Source organism: Rhipicephalus sanguineus, chromosome 1, assembly GCF_013339695.2.
Source record: "Rhipicephalus sanguineus isolate Rsan-2018 chromosome 1, BIME_Rsan_1.4, whole genome shotgun sequence".
NCBI classification, from domain to species: domain Eukaryota; kingdom Metazoa; phylum Arthropoda; class Arachnida; order Ixodida; family Ixodidae; genus Rhipicephalus; species Rhipicephalus sanguineus.
Window position 1 is genome coordinate 215,097,323 of NC_051176.1, and position 21,693 is coordinate 215,119,015.

A 21,693-nucleotide genomic window follows, 5' to 3' on the forward strand; every position below is an offset into this window, starting at 1 on the left:
CGCATCTGGCTGCCATGAACACATGCATCAAAGCTTCACTTGAGGCAATCTGAAAACTAAGTGCCGAAGTCCGCTCCACCATAGTCATCAGCAAACGACAAGAGTGCCAAAACGCTTAATGTTTTTTACTATTTTATGGTTTTAATCTACAGCTGCATTAGCAGCATACCTTCGGAGCAGCGTAGTCGCTATCGGTTGTGTTGACAGTGACCGCGGTTTCATGAGCGGTGGTTGCGGCAACGGTAGTTCCATTTTCAATCCGTGTGCCCTGGCCACACATGTGCCTTCATAAAATACATTGTTGCTATCTGTGATCGCGTCTACCTTTCTTTTGTCCGCAGCAGTTGCGGCAAGCAGCATCACTTTGACTCTGTGAGCGCTGGATGCGTGTGAACTTTCGGAGGTTTATTGTCACCATACATGATCGTGTTTACAGCGATCGCGGTTTCATGCATGGCGGTGGTTGTGGCAAACAATAACCACAGTTCTGACTGTGTGTGTGCTGGCCGCGTGCATACTTTCTAAGCTTCCGGAGCCCTTCTACTGTCAACATTTTGGAGTTGGGTGGTACACAGAACCCCTATCTGTGCAAATTAGCACAATTGGCAAAGCTGTACGTGCCCCTGCAAGTGTCAGCGCAGGTGGCATTTGAAAAGCTGCATATCACTTCAGACACTATCAGAAAACAGCAATAGTGCCTAGCAATAAAACCAGCCACTCTTTTCATTGACTAATAACATTCGAAGTGGCAGCAAATTTAAGATGCATAAAACCACTCAACCACTCTATAATCCCTTGTGCACAAGAGACAAACAATGAAGCAGCATGCACATGTGACATTGAGGACCCACAGACAATTTGTTGTTGAGGACCTGACCTTAACCTCAATAATATTAGCAAGGTGAAGTTGCCGGTAACCCTCTGCTGCAGGGGTCATTTCCTGAAAGAATGTCAAGCCCACGGTTAAGGGTGCGAGTGTTGACACCAACCATTACAAGGTTTTTCTATATTTGTTCACAGCACTCAACTACGTCAACAATAATAATAGACAAGAGCAAAAGTAGAGTTCAGCACACCACCTTGTGGTACATCGTATATGACCAAAACACAGTAAAATGCTCGTTGACTCTTTCTGGCGTGCCTCAATGAGAGACTCCAGATCATATTGATCACCTAGGGTTTTGTAACAAGCACTTAAATTAAGTACATGAGCATGTTTACACTCAGTCCTCATCAAAAAGCAATTGCCGCAGCTAGAACCAGACCCATGACCTTGAGCTCAGTAGAAGAGTCACTGTGCTTCGGCCCAGCATATAAAAAAAATAGTTTGGCGGATCCCAGGCATTGTGGGAATCAGTTTCATGTGAAGCAGTCAGCGAGTAGCAGCCGACACAGATCTTTTGCTTTGAGCCAAGCGTTACAAGGTGTACTGACGTCTTTTTGTAAATCGAGTAGTAGTGCACATATTGTGGGCTCACCAGACACGCTGGGTACACTGGTGTGTAAAGGGTAGCTCATGGTCTGCCATAATGTCAGCACTCAGGTTAGATCAGAGACAGTAGTTTCATCATCAGGAAGTGCACGCTGCAGTGCGATGATGTGCATATCAGAGGTACTTGTCATAGGGGTATTTGCACAACACTTGACTACAGCTTACGTAGTCAGAGATGTATATACGTAGCGTTTATTACATTGATATAAAAGCGGACAGCCAACACTGCAAACACAGTTCACGTCCTGACATGAAACTTGTATAGGGTCTTTTTCTGAAGCAGTTTGAAGCACTGGCTTACTGTGTGGTAGAATACTTGATTGCCGTGCAGAAAGCCTGTGTTCAATTCTGGCTCGAGCAGTGATTTTTATTCTTTGCTTCCAAAGCGATATTTCACCCATCGACAACACCGCTAATCTTGACACTGCATTTTCAGCGACATAGGTTCCTTCAAGCTGATGCTTTAAGATTTCCAAACACAACAGCACATGATTACTAGCGTAAAAGGAGACGTGGGGCGAGAAGAAACACGGCACCACGCTAGAGCAGTGATAAATATCACTGCCCGTCCCAGTCTCCTTTTACGCTAGTAATCATGTCCTATTATGCTCGATATCAACTAGCCCAACTTTCCGCCTTAAGATTTCCAAAGTTAGGATGATATGCACTATGAATAACCTGCGGCGCATACCCAAATACGACAGGCTGCAGTGTGCGGGTATGTGCCACACGACTGGTGGAATGGATTTCATGACATACGCAACAGGGAAGTCACATTATTCATGGCATGACTTGCGAATCGTGTTCATCACACACTCACATCCTCCCATGCCGATTTTGGTATATACGAAGTTAAGGAGATGACCCTGAGAGTGCCAAGCCGTAAGTGGCTAGGTAGATAGAAACGGTCAAAGTACCTTTTGTTCGCTAAGAAATGCTTCACGTTTAAAAATACCTTGCGATTTACATGAATGTAGAGCAGAAAAATATAAAGAAAGCAGCTGTAACATTTACAGAAGTATTGATCAATTTACCAGTTACATTACGGGAGACAGTAATGCAATACCATTCATTCAGAAGAGCAACCAGTGTGAAAAGAAAAGGAAATGCTCCACACAGGTCATGCTGATGGGTGAAACACCAGCCTCAACAAGAATATGCCAGAAACTATCCTTGTATAATAATCTATGCCATGCCAGTACCAAGTGGAGGAACCTAGAGAAAAGAAGGCTACTTCATATATCGATTTTTGGCCGGCTGCCATTGCACACCGGCAGGAACCATGCATCTGCCAAGTTTCATCCTCCCACCAGTAACCAAAAGAATGACCACCTACGGTGTCTTTGTTGCAGCAGTGTGGAGTGCTGTAGCGTTGTCTGGGAGTTGACACAGTGCACGATCATTTCGGCTGTCGTACATGGATGCATTCAAGTACACAGGAACCCTTGCTTTAGGCACAAGTGCTGCCCGGCACACGTCTTCAGCTGCACAATTAAACCACAGGCTTGACTAAAAATTCTTATCGTCATTGACAACATCTTCAACTGAGTCACCTAGTGCCGGTTGATACACTAATGCAATTTGTAAAAAAAAATAATATCCGATAGTTTGATCCTTTCAAATGAAAACAGCAATAACTTGCCGTCATTCAAACTATCTCACAGGCATCCACACATTCAAGGTTTCACCAGGCGTTGCCAGCCATTCAATGACACAGAACGACAAAACAATCAATTTCATATTTTAGATTTGTGTAACTCACAGGCTCCAACCTGAATGACAAGCAGAAGTCCAATATAAAGCAAACACTGTACATAGGCATGGCTACATGACAGTGGGAATACATACTACTTCAAAACAATCTTCCTGCAAATTTCAAGCCTAAATTTTTGAACATTTCTTTAGATTTGGAACTGTGCCGTGGGCATGACCTTATGTAATACTACTGAATGAGCGGGCAAACTTGTATGGTAAATTTAAGCCAGAACCTGCTGCGCTCCAGACACTTTCTATGAAGCGCGGATCCCACAGTCAGAGTGAGGGTCCTGACCCCGGCAGGTTTGATGCCTTTAGGTGAAAGGGTTTATGGTCAGATGCCAACTCTTAAATTTCGTATGTGTTATGTGGTGCCATATGGCAAAAAAGAAAAAGAGATGTTTCACATTAACCATCATGGCCACGAGTGGCACTGAATAACACTCCCAAGGTTACAACTACAGAAATACCCAAGCAAGCAGATGGGGGAACAGGCGCCAAAGTAGCACAATTGGTAGTGCATCAGCGAAATGCAAAGGTTGTGGGTTCAATCCCATGACTGAATGGACATTTGATATGTCATAACTTAAAATATGCTAAACGACCCCGAACATCTGGCGTGTCGATGTCACATCCTCCTGTCTACACGCTCTCTCCCAGTCCTCCCTCCCGATGCGACAGCTGTGCGCTGGGTTACAGAGCGTTTGCCTCGTGTACATCAAAGGACGGAGCTTGCGTAGGATGAAATTACTCCGGCACTCGCTAGGTGTTGTGCACCTCACCCCCATAAGAGCATGTCCCTGCTCATGCCACCAGCAGTTCTTCTGGGTGTGCCGTGGTACAGTGAACTAAAAGAGGGGTAGTGGGCTCACTGGCGTTGAACGCATAACGCCGTTAATGTCTCCTTGGGCACTAAGGAATACACCAGGGAACACGAATGCCGACGGGTGAGTTCCACTATAACATATAAGTCAAGGAATAATGTTGCCTTCAGATTTTTTTACCTTATAATTACACTTGCTGCTTGGTATCGCCACAGTGGGCTACCACATATTAGGGACCACATATTAGGGTGGAAGAACTGGAATTCTTTCCATGGCAGTGGACAAATTAGACAACATGGCATTGTGGTTATTTCTGCATTGCTAGAGGTGGCGCTAGGAGACAAATTGGTGCCTGGCGGTAAGGGCATATTACCATTCACAACATCGTTATGCAACACTCCAGGCAGGTAGCATTAACGAAGGTTTATTGTATGTCTAACTCGGAGGAGATTGTTCAATAATTTAGTATACCGATGAGTCAAGGAAACAAAATATTTTTATCTGATGTCCACACAAAAGCTCCACACATTTCACACAGCCTCTTTAGATTGTAAAATCAGAGAATTTACCTGCTCATTACTCTAAGGTGGCATTGAAAGCATAAAAATTCACTTGTTAGGCGTGCGCATATAGTGATTTTTGAGCATGAATGAAATAATATTAGTAGTGAGTCGAATACTTTAACATTGAACAGCAATTATTACAATTATTATTAAACTGTGTTCACAACCTACATTAGAACCAGGAAAGGGGAAAATAACAAATGAGTAGCTTCTTTGCATGCCAAAAACCCTTTAGAGAGTCCGAATGACGGTATGTCGCCTCAAGCACTGCAGTCTGGTGTGCTACTGCATAAGCTCTCTTTTTATGTCTCTATCATGCCCATACTTTACAGCTACGTTTGTGTTTATTTGAGTTTATTTGACATTTTAAAATATCTGCAAAACAAAAAATAGTCTTATTGATGAACAGAGGCTAACAGATTCAAACACTGAATCAAACAGGATGTTGCAATAGTATTTGCATCAATATTCGAAATTTTTAAATATGAGCACACCCCTACTAATTCAGTTATTTATCCTTGCCAGCATAAGTAGCATGAAATTGAGCCTCAAACTACCATTACTAACAAATCGTTGTAAAGTTGCCCATGTAAATGTCAAGAGGGCACTCTATAAACAGAAAACAGTGAGCATACTATTAAAGAAATGCTAGGCAAATACCATGTGTGTGTATAATAAGTAGATTAAAGGAGTCCTGACATGAAAATTTTGTATCTTCTTTTTTCTACTACAATAGGTAGCTAATGACCCACTTATCACAGTTAGCGGGCAGCTTAATTATTCAGGGAAGTTTTGGGAGCGTCCATCACAGTTTCGGTTTCAGGCAGTGCCGTGAGAAACCGGACCACGTTTTCTCTCTTTTTTTGAAAACGCAGCTGGCCACCTGACCATACAAAACAGTGGCTTGCGTCATGCGTGGCAACATATGCACATTAGTGCTGCACTGAAAAATGCTGCAGAGAGCCCACACAAGGAGCATGGCAGCCAACACAAACTCCTGACATAGGTGGTTGTTGGTTTACATTACAACCAAGCTGATGTTGATGTTGCGAGGTGCTCTGTCTTGCACCCATTTGCACAGCATACACTTTAACATTATTTATAAATTTATGTTCCAGGCTACATTTTCCATTGATATTTTGTATGATGTATGAGTGTCTACATCTATCTCGCAAGCTCTGTTGCCTCGAAAATTTTGCCTCAGTACTCCTTCAAGTTACTGTGACTTGTCTGAAAGTGAAATAAATGATTAATGTGCGGATTCAATATTTTGCGCGCTTGTACTTTTCTTTACTGCACACAAGCATTTCTGTATACCACCCTTGCTAAAACATAGCCACCACGGTCAGAAATTGAACACATGAGCTCTTACAAGTGTTGGCGGCAACGTGTAACTTTTCAGGTAACTGTAACGGGTAACATACGTACATCAACATTTTTTGGTGATGTCAGGTGTGGCATTACTAGTTGCTTCTTAATCCAATTACCCCTGCCACTCCCTTTTCCAGAAAAAAAAAATGTACAGCATCTGAAGTGATGTTGCAAATAAACAATGTACTGGCACTCTTGATGACTGTTGTTGGTTGTCTCTGCAATACTCTAGCACTGCTTATCAACTTTGTTCCCAAAATAAATTTTGTTTCCATCTGCAATTGCGACTACGTTTCTGGTCATTGAATTCCTGAGCAAGCGAGGCTGACCTTGAACACCTTCTTGTAAACACTAGCATTTTTTGTGGCAATTATACAGGTTAAAGTGAAAAAAATTTGTTTATGTGCATAAATATTTTTTTCTGCAACGATGCCATTTAACCATTTCTTTATTGCCGTGAAATTTGTGCATCAATTTTGTTATAGAAGCATGCCGTCAGAACTGTTGCAATTATGTTGGGAGTTCAGTGATGTTTTCTTTGTGGGGAGCATTGATGATGAACTCTTATTTTGGGTTTAATGTCACATTGAGAAAAAGGAATTCACCATGTGTCACAGAGTTAGAAGCCATCACACAACTCTACAGGCAACTTTAGGCCTTTATAAATTGCTAAGGTGTGGCACACTTGTGCACAGAATTCTCGTTAATCAGTATTTCAAGTAAAATTGTTGTGAGCAAGAAGTTTTATGAGAAACATTAATGCTTTTTAAAATCGTTATTGTGGGTTTCTACAACAAAGATGCACTAATTAATATTTCTGACCATGGAGTAGCAGGAGAAATAACGAGCCATTACTTTTTATTTGGTAACAGTCACACGTTACCCCTTATTTTTGTAAGTAGCATAGGGCAATATCATGTTCCCCCACCCCCTTTTTTTAGGGTAACAATAACATATTCAGCTGCTTTTCTTCTTTAACACCTACAATACTGCCTCTGACTTAGCAACATGATGCCAGAGCCACTTAGCCATCGCAATAAGTGGATCCAAGTGAATGGGGGGCTTGCATTCAGAAGAGGCTCCTACGATGCGATTATTGGCAAGAGCACATTCCAGCCAATGGTCAAGAAAACTTCCATGTTACAAGGTGATCACTAAACTAGTTTTAAGAAAAGCAAGGTGTGTAAAGCACTATTAACCTTTTTGCACCCCGTAAACAAGATCAGCCGGTCCGCATATTTCATTTTTACATTTCTCCTACCAAAAACTATCTGAGCAAATTCATCCGTGTAGCTCTCTTTCATGCATAGACTGGAGCTACAATACCATTTTCCACTAAAATACAGCAAGTAGAACTTGATGCAAGGAGCCAACCTTCTCCCATAGTTAACCAATCTATCCTACACATCCTCTAAAGGAAATTATCGTTTTGAATGTCTTTTTTTAGTTCAATGTCCCGATTTTATAAAGCAGTCAAAAAGTCAAATTCGAGAATGCTGTTTCTAAAATAATTCAAGAGGTAGAGAGTTAGAAACATGAAAACAGTATACATATATATATATATAGAGCCATGCGCATTCTAAAGAACATAACTAGCAGCTGTCAGTAGCTGTAGCATGTGACTTGCGCGATTCTGTTCTACAATTTATGTCAATTTTGTTTGCGTGTCTTTCCCATTACCCAACAAATACTAATCAGCGTACAACGAAATACTATAATAATATACGGGGTTTTATGTGGCAAAACCACGATACGATTATGAGGCACACCGAGGGCTCCGTAAATTTCGACCATGTGGTGTTCTTTAGCGTGCACTGACATCACACAGTAGACGCACGTCTAGCATTTCGCCTCCACCTAAATATGACCCACGCAGCCGAGAACGAACCTGCGACATTTGGGTCAGCAGCCGAGCACCGTAACCACTGTACCACCGAAGCCGACAGCACAGCATTTGTGAAAAACAAAGTTTCACTTTAATATAAACGACCACGCGAACTGGTAAAGTGATGAAAAGGGGTCCGTTCTATTCAAATGTATGCGTGACATCACTGCGGCGCCGGTCGTTTCAGGCCCAGTTCCTGCATTCTTCGATTGTCAGTGGCGATTTTAGGCATAATGAGCAACGAAGGTATACCCATGTGAACGGGTTCTCGAGCGTACCCAATGAATGATGTACTGGCAATGAATCGATGGCAATTTTACCTACGGTACGCAGCTGTGAATCTGCCAAAAATTCTGGACAATGTCAGCAACGAAAGGCGTGTGACGCAAAACGCAAAGACCTGTAGTACCACATGCACGAAGGCATAACGATCAGGCTGCAAGGGCTGCAAAGACTCTTCCAAAATGGCGCTGCACGTGCCTGGAATGCGCAATCATTGTGCAATCGAATGGAACAGACCAAAGGGGAAGAATTTTGGAACATCTCGGTCCCAGCTTGTTAAGAGTCAACCTACGATATTAGAATTTGTTAGTATTAAGTTCCTCGAGTAGACGGAACAACGCAGTTCTAGACGCAGCCAAGACTTCTCTTGCAACCTCCCATAGACAATCTGGCGGATCCACTAGTCCAGAGATATCAAAAGATTGTTTTATCGAGTTAAGTTAAACTACCACAGCCTTGCAAAAATCAAATACCTTTAGCAGCGGCCGAAGGGGGTTCCATGCCGTGGAATTGGCAGTCGTACAAAAGAACGCTGGTGCCACTGATGACAGGGAACGCGAGTAGGACAGCCTTCAGCCACTGAACACCCGAAAAGTGGCTCTGTCGGTTCCTCGTGATGGAACCAGAGATTAGAACACGAGACCAGAGAGCACCTACATGGAACGAAACTGGCGCGTGCATGCGCGCGGTAGTTACCTTGGTTACGTCATAACCATCCTATCACCCGTTGATGATGATGATAGCTGTCGCGAACCGTTGTACCGATTCACTGAAATCCGCAACTTGTGTCTTGTTGTTTGGTATGTGTTATCATGGCATGACCACTCTTTATATTTCTATTTCGAAAACCGCTACGTTACAATTTCATTGACAGACAGATGCTTTCCTGCTTTCGTGGGGTGATAAAGCCGGGCGCTTCAAGAAGTGTGTCTGAAAATCCTCAAAAATAAGGAAAATGCGATATTTGCTCGTTGCCTTCGTAATTACTTTTATTTTTATTTGTAGTGGCAGGCATCTTAAAGGAGTACTGACACGAATTTTAAAAATTTTCGGATTGTTGCTCTAAATAAAAATACTGGTGTCGAGAAACCTAAAACGAGTATGTGGTGCCTGGACACTTTCGGTTTCGATATCAAGGGGGCGGCTTCTCAGTGACGTTTCATAGCAGTGTGACGTCACGGGGATACAGAAACACGCGAAGTACTAGCGGCAAATCCGTCATCTGCCCGTGGTGCCCATAAACAACGATGAGTGAATTGCCGTCCAGTGACCCTGACAGTGATTTCTGCGATTTAGGCTGCATGCAGGACGCAGAACTCGCAAACTCGGGGGAACTGTCTTGACTCGTCGTGACAATGTTCATTGCAGTGGGGCTGTCTTGTAGATGCTCAGCGACAAAAACTTCAAAGTCAAATTAAAATATTTTATATGAGTTCTCCGACTCCGGTGTGTGGACAGCGTTGACACTGCATACCAAGGAAACGAAAAATGTCCCCTTTGCGATGTCCGATGGTAATAATAGAATTTAAAATTACCTATTTAATTAGACGAAACAGGCAGTCGGGTCAGATGTTCCTATGAGCCCACTGCCGCTTTGAGATTTTCAAAAAGTGGCTGCTGGTAATTTTAGCAGAGTGATAAATAACGATAAATTTCGCCGGCAAAAGTGAAACGTCGAAGAACGCTACTGCAGTACCAGAGAACACCTATAATACTCATCCGAGACGTTCAGAATTATGGGCGAGCGTGTCCAATCACAGGCTGAAAAGGTTCTTGAAATCAAATTCAAAGTAGTTTCCTTCCCAAAACCTATATATCCGGATAATTTCAGTCTCACCACCTTACACACCAGTATCTCATCTACGCCGTTAAAACGCTTATTTTTTTAGCTTTCGAAGTCCACGGCAATTTTACGTACGGTACGCAGCTGTGAATCTGACAAAAATTCCCGACAACGCCATTAACGAAAGGCGTGTGATGTAAAACGCAAAGACCTGCACCACATACACGAAGGCCTTAGAGATCACGCTGCAAGAGCACTTCCAAAATGGCGCTGCACGCGTCTGGAATGCGCAGTGAACTCAAGAATGTGCAATCGAATTGAACAGACCAAAGGGGAAGAATTTTGGAACATCTCGGTCGCAGCTTGTTTAAGAACGTAGTCAAACCTACGATATTAGCATTTGTTAGTATTCATCGAGTAGATGTAACAACGCAGTTCTAGACGCAGCCAAGACATCTCTTGCAACTTCCCAAAGACAATCTGGCAGATCCACTAGTTCAGAGAAATCAAAACATTCTTTTATCGCGTTGAGAAGAAAACACCAAAGCCTTTCAAAATCAAATACCTTTAGCAGCGGCAGAAGGGGGTTCCATGCCGTGGAATTGGCAGTCGTACAGAAGAACGCCAGTCCCACTGATGACAGGGAAAGCAAGTAGGACAGCTGGACAGCGTTCAGCCACACACCCTAAAAGCGACTCTCTGTCAGCTCCTCGTGATGGAACGAAACTGGCGCGTGCATGCGTGTGCAAGCACCAATGATGATGATGACAGCTTTTGTGAAATGCCTGTAAAATCTTCAACCACAGAGCGACAGAGCTCTCTTTGAGAGCAACAACGGTACTCCTTGTGCACTCTGAAAAACAGCTCACTTCAGCGAGCCAGGACCATCGCCGAGGACCTCACACGATATGCCTCAGACGATGGCGCCTGGAGGCCTAGCCCGAGCCAGTAATTTCTCGCTGGACCCTTAATAAAGTTTATTACCTATCTACCTACAATAAACGGCTCCGCTGACTGAGATACACTGATTCACTGAAATCCGCAACTTGTGTAGTGCAGTCTGGTTGTTTGGCTTCAAAAAACAATCATTTCTATTTCGAAAAATGAAATGTTGCAATTTTAATGAGCCCGTGTTATGCCGCGTGGCGTGACTAGAAAACTATCATCATCATGAACCAACACGCACTCTCTTTGTTCTCTGCTTCATCTTCTGCTTCGCTCCCAGAACACGTCCGCCGATTTGCCCAGCCTGGGTTGCAATAACTTTGATGGGCGAGAGAACGAGTACAGAAGAGAGAAATAGAGAGAAAAAAAGATAGAAAGAGCAGGAAAAAGAAATAAATATATATAGAGAGAGAGAGAGAGAGAAGGAAAGAAATAGTAATAATGAGACAAAAAAAGAGAAAAAGACAGAGAGAAAGAGGAAGAAAGAAGAAGAAAAATAAAGTGAAACAAGGCAGGTCGCCCGGCTCCGCCCTTCGTTCAGGCTTGGCACCACTAACGCGATGCTGCCTTAATTTTTCTTTTCTCATATTAGCAATAAAATGCCTCTACACTTGAGAGACAGATGCTTTCCCGTTTTTGTGGGGTGATAAAACAGGGTGTTTCAAGAAATGTGTCTGAAAATCCTCAAAAGCAATATGCAATATTTCCTCGCTGCCTTCGTAATTACTTTTTTTTTGTAGTGGCAGACATCTTGAGATAACTGTATACGTAGGCATCAATTACGGTGGTAGTAATTAGAGGAGACAGGTGGTTGGGTAAAATGGGAAAATCACAGCACTTCCTAAGAGCCCATTGCCACTTTAAGACTTCCAAAAAGTAGCTGCTGGTAAATTAAGCAGAGTGAAAAATTCCGACTAGTTTCACCAGTGAAACCAAAACATCGAAAAGCACAAGTGCTGTACTCTTCCGAGATGTTCAGAATGAGCGAGTGGCATTATATAAAAAATTGATCTACTTCACCTCATGGGTGTGCAGGCTGCGCTGGTGACACAGGAATAACACCACTGCAATCGTTGTCGCAAACAGTGACATCACTCTGGATGTCTGCTAGTTGCGTTGATCGGCGCTTCGGTTTGCTTCGGATCGGCGCTTTGGTTTTTGCTGGTGAACTTCTTCAAAGTTCATCGCTGCGCAATAATTCCCAGAGGCTGCTTTTTGGAAATCTCAAAGTGGCAATGGGCTCTTTGCAGGAAGGACTTCAATTCTCCCATATGTCTCCCCTAATTAAGAAGTTTATTATTTTAATTTATGTAATTAATATGCTGCAGTTATTGTTTCTAGTTGTCTTAAGAAGTCTGCCGCCACATAGAAAGTAATTATAAAGGCAGCAAGCAAATAATATGGTACTTCCTTTCTAGAGACACCTTGTGTGTGTGTGCTGGTGTACACACACACGCACACGCACGCGCGCACGCACACACACACACACACACACACACACACACACACACACACACACACACACACACACACACACACACACACACACACACACATCTTAGACTTTACATGTGAATGCTCATAAGAGAAACCAATACACTAATAAATACCATTTATTTTAAAAAGCGATTTGAAAAATAAGGCAAGAAGAAACACATAGTTCGAACTAATCTTGTTTTCATTTTAGAAATGTCTGTCATGAATACTGTAAACCAAGCATGTCAAGTGTTATGCACCAACCAAGATGTAAGTAAATTTTTCTTGGCTACTAACTGTTGAATCAAACAAAGAAAAGAATAAATGAAGTCGTCTTTTTTGTAGTAACAATGAATAATAACAAATTTGACACTATAATTATGACACAGCACACAACTATGGTCCAACATGAAAGCCTCGTGTACACAACGTAGAAACTGCATTCACCGTGAACAGATGGGAAGAATACTTCCAAGGACACCTTATTACGAGCGGCTGCTGAACCGGAGCTGAAAAGCCGAAAATGAACACTGAATGAATGAACCAGTTAAAAGTGAGTAGGCTGGCTGCTCTGAGTGCGTTAATGGATCAGTGAACAAGAGAGAGCAGTCTTTTTCAGTGAGCGGCTCACTGAACGAGAGCAGCAATTCTTGCTGCTCTCGTTTTCGAGAGAGAGGCAAACCACTAAACTATGTCGCAGCGCTTCTATCAGAGTGAGATGGTTTGCTCAGGAGCAAGCCGGATCTTTTGAGCCGCTGCTCAGAGAGCGCCCACTGAATGAGCAAGCCATCGCGTTTCAGTAGAAGTGTTGTGGTATTGTGGGGTAGGATGCCTTGTGTCGCTCCCTCATCCCTGCTCACCTGAGCTAGTGGTTTACCCCTCTGTCTTCCTGAAGGGAACCGCCGCTCACCTTTACTGGGCCACAGGCTATGCAATCTTTAAAAGGAGAGTTGCTCACAATGTCTGGTCCACTCCTGAGCGACCCGTCACTACTGCTTACTAGGTGCTTCTTACCATGGAGGAAGGAAAAAGCTTGTTTGTTCCAATCTGGATGCACTTTGCCTTCTCTGGCTCCATGTCAGACATCATGACTGAACATCTGATGGACCTTGGAACATCTACAACAGACCCACGAAAGAAGGGGAATTTTTTCGAGGGGCTCGTTTATACGTTAGACACAACCAAATGAATCGGACAGACAACCAGGCCAGGGAAAGCATTGCGGATGTTAGCTGTTGTGTTTAACTGTGGTGTACTAATTGTGATGTAAATTGAAATGAACTGAAGTGGACAAGAAATCACCCGTTCCATCGGTGAAATTCGAAGGTTGTGGGTTCAGATCCCACCGACGGAATGGGTAATTTTTTGTACACTTCAATGAACGAAAGAAGAGGAAAAAAGATTCCTCTTCTTTCGTTCATTCATAGCGAGGGCCTCGCCACAGCAGACTTAATGCCTTAGGTTAGCACACAAGGGTTTTTTGGTCAGCACCAATGAAATGGGTAATTTTCATCCACTTCAATTAATTTTATGTCACAATTTGTACACTACAGTTAAACACAATAATTAACATTTCTATGCTTTCCCTGGCCTAAGTGTCTAACGGATGCCTCATTCACAGAAACACATCCTTTCTCTTTGTCTGGAATGTAGCTTTAGGCCGAGGGTATAGAACGATGTGGGAACAATGTTGGGTATAGACTCTTCAACCACATTGGCAGGTTGTATTCGTGTCCAGTGAGTATGGGTCATATAAGAGGCAAGCTCGAGCATACTGTCATGGCCCTCGCCCAACAGGCTGCTTTCCTTGGAGCTTCTTGACATGCTCCCTCACTTTGTGCCCTCGGTCACCATGTGATAGGATTGTGATCCATACCCTGTAGATGCCATATCATTTGGTAAGGTGTTTCATTCGGGTCGCCCACTTCGCAGTGATTTATCACAAATGGATATAACTTTATCTGTCAAGCAACTTTCGCCATGGCCTCAGCACTTCAAAAGAAGTCTAATCAATAACTCCTTATATTGCCTCATCGGGTATGCCTTCCTGTGTGCTGAGAATAGTCGTGGCCGGCCTCTCTTTGTTGGGTATGTCACCAGGGTCTGTTGTGTGGATTAAGAAAGGCAAAGGACCATATTTCTCAAAATGGGACCCAATACAGATACTCTTTTCCACAAAGCCCTGACAAGCTTGAAACAGCTCAAAGACCACAGAGCACTGGTCTTCACCTTTGCTAGTAGTCTTTCTCATAGCTCTACAAAGAAAGAGAGGGATTGATCGAGGGCTCGTTTCTTTTGCTGGACACGACCTAATGAAACCAACAGACAGTGAAGCTAAGGAAGGCATAGGGGACATATTTATAGCTTTTAGCTCTACAAGTAGTTGTGGGCAGATGTGATGTTTATTGTGAAGTAGTTATACTCAACAGCCGAAGCAATGAAATTACTACCTTGTATATAGAGTTCCAAGACCACCTAGAGAGCTTTCAGACGGAAGGCGGTTGCAGTATATTTCTAGACATTGAAATATAAACCAAGTTTCATGCCTTCTTCACCTATATGTTCAGAAGGTTTTGCAGCTGGTCAGGGCTGTAAGCCATGAGAACAATGTCCATAATGCAAAACAGTGTCGGCATCTGTCGAGTGTTGGTGACGCCTTCCTCCATGCACCTTAGATTGAAGCCCAGACACTTTTAGACAAAGAGCATGAAGAAGAATGGTGAAACCCCTGTAATAGGGCTCTTAACAGTTCAATGGGGTCTGAGTTTCACTGTCCCCCTTGTACATTCGCTGATTATCTGGGTGTCGGTATACAGTGCCCTCAGTAGTGCCAGTATTTTATTCGTAGAACCAAGTTCTGATGGAGTGGGCCACAAGAATGTCTGCTCCATAGCATCATATGACCGTGATGTTTCTTGGAAAGCCATAAAGGAAAGGCTAACTTTTTTGATGCAACCTAAATCATCTATGAGACAAAGAAAAGGTTATTTTCTAAGTATATGCCAATGCTGAAGCCATTTTTCAGCTCCCCAAAGATTTCTGCCTCAGCCCATGTTTGCAGCATTGACCAAAAAATATGGGCAAACAGCCTGTACAGGGCAGTGGTTATTGTGAAGGGTTGGCAGCTAACTTGAAGGGACTTGTCAGCAACTTTCTTTGGCATGAGCCTTGTGCAGGCTAGCCTTAACTGCTGAATTAAAAGCAGCTAGCAAGAGTTATTAAGTCCTTTTCCCAATTTGCTTAAAAAGTGGGGGGTAGGAGGAATTCCATGCAGTTTAGCCACCGACCATCGTGACAACCTTTTAAAAGTATGCTCTAATTCTTCTTCGGTGGTATGTTCGCACAGTATTGGACTGGGTGACAGAGATGTTTCTTATGTTCCATCCCAACCGTGGCTTGAGCTTATCGTTGGGGATGAGCTTTGTGATGAACATAGGTGTGCGCAGGGTTCCCCTTCAGGGGGGGCGAAGGTTCGTCGCAGTGCCCCCCTCCCAATTATGTCAATGTATGGCACTGACATTGCACCCCCCCCCCCCGAGTCGCTGTGTCCCCCTCCCTATTATGTCAATGTGTGGGGCAGCCGCCCCCCGTGCACACGCCTATGGTGATGAATCAGACACACATCACTTGCATATTCCAAAACCATGTGTGGGTCATGATAGCAATCTGTCCGTGGTGGGGATGATGACCTTGAATATGCTGCCAAAACGTCATCCGAGAGTCCTAGCCAGCCTCTTGCATCTACCATAGTAGCTTGCTGTTCATAGCTCCCATGCACCCATGCAGTCCTGCACTAATGTAGACACCGATTTCTAGGCTTGTATGTACTGGATCCATAAATTGAGAACCTTCGTGTCATCAGCACCATGCAACCCAGCAAGCCTATGCTGCTGGCACAGCCATTTTCGCGATGACAGAGCAACTGCCACTTCACTGTCCCACAAAACTTTTCTCTTTTGCTGCCATGAGCCTCTTGAAAGCCTGTGCTGCTTGCCTGCTTTTTCAATTATGCACTGCAGCCAAATCAGCAAGTCATCGTATTCTCCAACATTAATCCAATACTCTTCCTCCACATGGAAAGACACGTCATCTATTCAGCTGTCTGCAAGCTTATGATGATGTGCATGAGATTCAGAAGACTTGCTGGAGGCTATGCTCCAAACCATATTTCAAAATTGTGGTGGTCACTACCGATACGCTCGTTTCCAGTCTCATCCACAGTCATGTCAGTGATTGGTTTGTTTGGCAGTCCATGGAATTCTTGAAACTACGCCTGCGCCAAAGCTCAAAAGAATCTAGTTTTTTTTTTGTCTATATTTCTTTAAGGTCCATGACTAGCATCCATATATTGTATTACCAAAGGAAAAACCAGAACAGAATTACTTTTACCCAGTTTTAAGGCTAACATCATTATCTTTCATAATCTTTTAGAGTCCACCCATTGCTCTCTTTTGTAGTACTATTCTTTGCTGAATTGTATGCTGAACTATTCTTTGCTGAATATTTAGTTTTGAAATGCCTGATGCTTTATTTCGCAAGCTTTTCTAACATGTAAGAACAATGTTCTGACAAAATCTGGACTTCAAAACTGCATCAGGTAATGAGAAGTTAAATTTGCAACTTCTCAATCCTATGCATTTCTATGGGTTAAAAAAAAGCTCATTAGTTCAATCAGCTGCCGCATGTGTGTGTGTGTGTGTGTGTGTGTTGAGGCACTCTTGTGACTATCCTTATCTTAAGACACCCGGCTCTGCACTATGACAGATGCATGAATTGAATTCAAACAATATCTCTGTTAGCCAAGCCACTGTCGTGTCACCAACTCGCATGTGTCTTGTTACCAACTTGCTCAGTGTTCTATCATCAGTGTTAGCATTAAACCATTGAAAATAATGTTATCAAACAAAACAGCCGAGAATGGTCTTTAAAAAGTTTCTCAATAAAGCACTACTGAGAAAATTATGTACCTACAGTCAACTGCCGATTTTTCGGACTCCCTAGGGACCGCGAAATCGTCCGAAAAATCGGGCAGTCCGAAAAAACAAATTCATGCTTTTTTATTCCGCTTAAGTGGTCAAATCGCCACAGCCACGTCCGAAATAGCTTTAATGCCTCCCAGTACAATTATCAGGCATTTCTGTGCGCGCCCAGGCTCTCGCAAATACATTCGGTACCTGCCGCGAACCCCGCTTAACTACGTACGTGCCAACCGCCACTTTTACATCTCGTGATGAGCGCCGCTGATAACAGCAAAGCGCGGAATAGATTACGGCTATCTCGCATGAAGCGTTTCTAAACGATGACGCGGAACACAAGACTGTGGCGGAAGAGCGGACGACTCGTCGGCATTCCCCGATGCGTGTGCGCATATGCGCACACACATCGCCGCTGATACGCAGCATTTTGCTGCCGTATCTATCCGATCGTTTCTAGTTGTGTGCAGTACATCGCCAACTAAACTGACGCCGTCACTTTACTGTTGCTGTATCGTACGCACGCCATTTATCACGAAAGGGTTCGTGATGCGCACTTAGTTCTTGACCGCACACGGGCGCGGCAATGGCGAGCTGGTTTCGTCCGCGAAGGCAACGCGTCTATGCGGCGCACTTAGCGGTCTCGCACAAAGAGGCAGCAGGAATGGCGGCGCGGCGCATTTGGGCTCTCGCCTATTAAATGCGTGCAGTACGCATGCAACTGCGCTAGGCCACGTGCACTACCGAGCAGTTAACTGAAGATGCTTATCGTAAGGGTTGTCAGCGATTAAGTCGTACCGGCGCGTTTGCCAGCTGCCGCCATCACGCCTCCGTGCATTTCCGCTGCTTATCCGTAACATCGCCGCACGGCGCCGCGATAGCGGCCCCTTTGAATTTCTGGTCTGCTTCACTCCATAACGCTCCGGCATTGCGGCAAAGCTGACTTTCGGACTCTGCTACTGTCTCAAACAGATCGACTCGCAATAGCGCTGATTCGAACCTACGAGATGATAGACGCGGCAGAGGTGGGGGCTTCAAGTAATGCCTTGCGGACCTGCAATTCGGGCAGAAAGTCCGAAAAATCGGACACCGAAGAGTTTCAGCGTCCGAAATTTCGGACGTTCTTATACATTGACGTCTATGGGGCTGGTGACGGTGCCGCGATAGTGTCCGAATTTTCAAGCATGTCCGGAAAATCGGGCGTCCGAAAAATCGGCAGTTGACTGTAATTGTTTATTTTGGGCGGTATAGCTTACAGTAAAAAAATGGAGAAGGAAGGGAGCTTTAATAGTAAGAATGCAACCCATAAATCGTACACAAGCAGAGATGTTAACTGAACCAACCACACATGCAATTATGAAACACAGAATGTTTCTCTTGCATATCCATAATTTGCAAATTATAGTAATATTTACCCCCATCAAGTACCAAAAAATGCACTCAATACAATGTACATGAGTGTTGTAGGTGATAAAACATGCTGACATGGTACAACACACTGCATGATCTGGCAAGCCATTACATGCTTCCATGAGGTTACACTACCAGCTCTGACAGACAGCCTAAGGTATAGCACGAAACAAAGAGAAAGTCATTTATAAGCTCAAGTACTATATGTACACATGTGGCCATCATTCAAGCTCATATTTATGTCACGGTCATAAGTACACTGCTTGTAAGCAATGCCCATTTTAATGCCTAAGCATTACAACAGTGGTAACTAGCAAAGAGCACTCCACATTCAGAACGAAACTCATGCCTAGCACAAAGAAAGTGGAACGAAGGAAGTCTCAGCGCATCTTACTTGCATTTCTTTTTGGCAGACTTCAAGGCTATTTGGTTAGCAGTGACACAATACTCTTGAATGTCAACCCGAGCTTGATGTGTTAGCATACATGAACCACCACATGACAACACAAAGGACCATTAACCTTGTCATACTGTTCAAGCCTGCAATGTATCAGTCGATCCTCAGTGAACACTGCACAGCCTTGGATCCATCTAAACCAAACAGCAGCACCTTTCATGACATTCTATACAAGGTTATTCCAAGGCTCAAGTTGAACTCTGCAAGCCAATGAAAGCTGAGTACTCAATAATATGAGGAGCAGTAGGAAGGCACACCTAGGGTGCCCAGAAAAGAAAGTGCAGAAAATGAGACTGAATACTACTTGGAAAAACGCAAAATAAAAAAGCATGGTGGCAGATCTAGTGGCCAACATGGTGGCACACAGCCAACTTTTGGCAACACAGTCGGTGCATGTCTTGCAAACACTGTAGAGGGACTGACTGGAATGCGCACAAATGATCTGCAAGACCACATAACCACCATTGATGCTTTTTGTGATAGGCGCCGCCTTCTGTCTCACATGCTAAAAGGTGCTGCACTTGGCAATCACATTAAGCTAGTCACATTAGAAGGTGAGGCACACAAACGCATGCCGTGCTCTTCAGAAATTGATACTTTACACCTTAACCAGGGAGTCAACAGCTACCTAAAATATAAAAAGCAATATAGTACAAAACTTATGTGTCTGCACATTTGGAATGAGACAGTCAAACTAAATTACCTGTAAAGTCACACTCAACATAAGAAAAATCACAGTTCACTACTTAGATTACTGCTTGTCACCAGACCACTTCCCAGGACCCAATCACTCATTCTATCTGCTTGACATGAAGGCTTTTGCTACACTGCTGCTTCTAATGCTGTCAGTGCCCCATAGAAAATTTACCTTCTGTTTCATTAAGCCTGTATGTAGTGCAACACAATTTTAAAAATTTCATCACAACGCTGGTCAGGACAGCAACAAACTATTTTCAAGAACAGGGAAAAGGCTTACATTGTCATACAATTTGGAGAGAAATGAGGAGAGGGGGTGTAACTCTCAATATGAGAACAGAGGAAGTGCTTACATTGACACAAATATGGTACATATGTACACATGTGCCTCACATGTGGTTGACCACATTACGTGAGGCAAAAATATAACACTGAGCTGAGATGACAAGAAATTCATGACTAGGTGCACCCAACAAAGGGCACAATATATTGTCTGCCAATGAATAAGCTTTAGGCGTCAGTAAAATTGGCACAGTATGTATGCATCTACTTAGTGTGCTTAGGAACCTCCTTATAGTCATTGTTATGAGTAAGTCTGTATATTATCGTAGCAGTTAAGATTTTTATGCTGTTTAAAAATTAATTTGAAAAACAAAGAAGCCTTGCAGTAACCATGTGGAAACAAAACTGCCAAGGAACTGCCCAAGCAGGTTTAAAACAAATTTACTGGACTGGAAAGTGAAATGATGGGAAAGGTTGGCCACAAACTACAGTGGAAGCTCCCACAGTCGAAAATACCGCTAATAAAGAAGTTAATTTTCTGTCCCAATGATTCTGTTACACTAAGAGTTTACTGTATAGAACAAAAAACATGGCTGGATTCTGCTTGGCCATGGAGGAAGGAAAGCTTAGGCAGTTACATCACATTTTCAAAGGCAGATGTGAGGGCTCCCGCTCACCAGGTTGGTCACACTTTAGCTCGGTTGCGCATGCGCCGCTAGTGCCGTGAAGAACAAGTCAAGCAGACCATCTCATGTTCTGCCGGGCCGCGGCCAATGTCATCATTCTCTACTTGGAATTATAGTCTTCCAGCGCTGAGGGATGCAACAGCACAGTGCCAGAAGGGAACAGCGAAGCCGCGGCACCAAGCCTTTTCAGAGAAGCTGTCGCGCTCTTCCAAAACAATTGCCCATGATGGCATGCTGAATTACAGCAAGGTCGACAGTTGGGCTAGTTGGTAATGCTGAATTAACTAAGCACGCAATCGTGAAGACCACATTCAGTGTAGGCCTCCAAAGCCTTACATCATCTGCAAAACGCAATGACAGCATAAAAATGTGGATTCGCAACTCTACCCAGCTGGCACTCTCAACACGGTCATATGGGTGGTGATACAGATGACGCATGAGACAATGGTGTGACCAAGGAATCCCAGTTGCCCTTGCGAAAGCAAGTGCATCATTTTTGTTATGCAGCTTGGATAGCGAAGGCCTCTCCTAAGCTTTCCTTCCTCCATGTGCTCAGCCACATCTTAGAAAAACTATGCCAAATCTTGCACTCGCTTAAGTAAAATGAATCCACTCTGTCAGTATCAACACGTTTAAAACAGCATGTCCGCAAAGTATGCTTATTGAGAACAGGGAATTTTCCCAACTTGCTTTCCCAACTCTATATATTATAATGGAATGTTAGGGACTGAATACAGCACAAAAATATTTACTCACCTAATTACATTACCAAATTTGCACACATCTTGGTGTAAGTTTTTCTGGCACCAATAC

The 21,693-nt window shown here is 43.5% G+C and overlaps 2 protein-coding genes across 3 annotated transcripts in view; both read right to left on the reverse strand.

The window, feature by feature from the left end:
- Nucleotides 1-10,913, reverse strand: part of LOC119371748 (enhancer of mRNA-decapping protein 4) — a 37,737-nt gene extending 26,824 nt beyond the window's left edge. Inside the window, exons 1-2 of one of the 2 annotated variants that reach the window (XM_049419391.1) lie at nucleotides 10,521-10,913; nucleotides 2,829-2,976 (exon numbers count right to left, since the gene is read on the reverse strand). The gene's annotated coding sequence lies outside the window, so the exon portion shown is untranslated. Of the gene's footprint in view, nucleotides 1-2,828; nucleotides 2,977-8,645; nucleotides 8,889-10,520 lie in introns of those variants that run through there. The other variant, XM_037642212.2, reaches the window with a different exon arrangement.
- The window catches only part of LOC119371725 (anamorsin homolog), a 265,406-nt gene that overhangs the window by 146,072 nt on the left and 97,641 nt on the right, over nucleotides 1-21,693 (reverse strand). The gene's annotated exons all lie outside the window — the stretch shown is intronic.